The sequence below is a fragment of the Physeter macrocephalus genome, chromosome 21, assembly GCF_002837175.3.
Source record: "Physeter macrocephalus isolate SW-GA chromosome 21, ASM283717v5, whole genome shotgun sequence".
NCBI classification, from domain to species: domain Eukaryota; kingdom Metazoa; phylum Chordata; class Mammalia; order Artiodactyla; family Physeteridae; genus Physeter; species Physeter macrocephalus.
The window spans coordinates 82,285,827-82,287,282 of NC_041234.1; positions in this window are offsets into that span (position 1 = coordinate 82,285,827).

The following is a 1,456-nucleotide window of genomic DNA, read 5'->3' on the forward strand; positions in this document are numbered from 1 at the left end:
TCTTGCTCTTCTCCTTCTGGGATTCTACTTACACATATATTAAACTGACCAACAATCTCCCACATACTTATTATGCTTTTTTCTCTTCTTTCCATTATGTTTTCTTTATGCTTCAGTTTGGGTTGTTTCTATTGAACTGTTTTTGAGTTCACTATTCCTCTCATCTGTTATGTTCAGTCTGCTAGTACAGGGGTCCCCAACCCTTGGGCCATGGACTGGTACCAGTATGCAGCCTGTTAGGAACCGGGCTTCACAGCAGGAGGTGAGTGACACTTCATCTGCCACTCCCAATTGCTCCCCATTGCTCTCATTACCACCTGAACCATCGCTTGCCTTACTGCCTGAACCATCACCCCCATCACTCATATTACCGCCTGAACCATCCCCTCCCCAGGCCATGGAAAAATTGTCTTCTACGAAACCAGTTCCTGGTACCAAAAGGTTGGGGACTGCTGTGCTAGTAAACGCATTCAAGGAATTGTTTTTAATTTAATTTAATTTAATTGTTTTAATTGTTTAATTTAATTGTTTTAATTGACATGATATACACAAACATAAAATTAGTAATTTTAAGGTGTATAGTTCAGTGGCATTTAGTACACTCACAATGTGTGAGACTACTATCTTTAGTTTCAAAACTTTTTCATCACCCCCCAAATAAAATCCCATGAATTAGTCTCTCTCCATTCCCCCCTCCTCCTAGACCCTAGCAACCACCAATATGCTTTCTGTCTCTATGTATTATCTATTCTGGGTACTTCACGTATGTATAATCAAACACTATGTGACCTTTTGTGTCAGGCTTCTTTCACTGAGCATAATGTTTTGAGGTTACAACCATGTTGTAGCATGTATGAGTGTATCCAACATGTGGATTACTAGTGGGTCTTCTTCTATGGACTGTTCTTCCTCTTGATATGGGTCACATTTTCCTGTTTCTTTGTATGCCTCATACTTTTTTGTACGCTCAACATTGTGCCTAAAGTGACCATAGAGTCTGATGCCAATGATTTTTTCCTCCCAGAGAGGGTAAGTTCTTTTCTTTGTCAGGAAAATGAGTAAGGAGCTAATCATCTCAAACCAGTTAGGAACTGAGCTAGGTTGGCATTGAGTTGTCTATAATTCTGCTTAGTTCTAACTACAAGTCTCAAGGGCAAAATTTGAAAATAGATCATTCCCTTTTGGTAGAGGACCTTTTTTCTACCTAGACTTTTCTGCCTCTCTTCATTTTCCTCCATTCTTTGTACCTCAGACTATATATTTTCAACCATTATGTCTTTTTTTTTTTCCGCATTGGGTCTTTGTTGCTGCACATGGGCTTTCTCTAGTTGCGGTGAGTTGTGGCTACTCTTCGTTGTGGTGGCCGGGCTTCTCATTGCAGTGTCTCCTCTTGTTGCAGAACACAGGCTCTAGGCACGTGGGCTTCAGTAGTTGCAGCACATGGGCGCAGTAATTG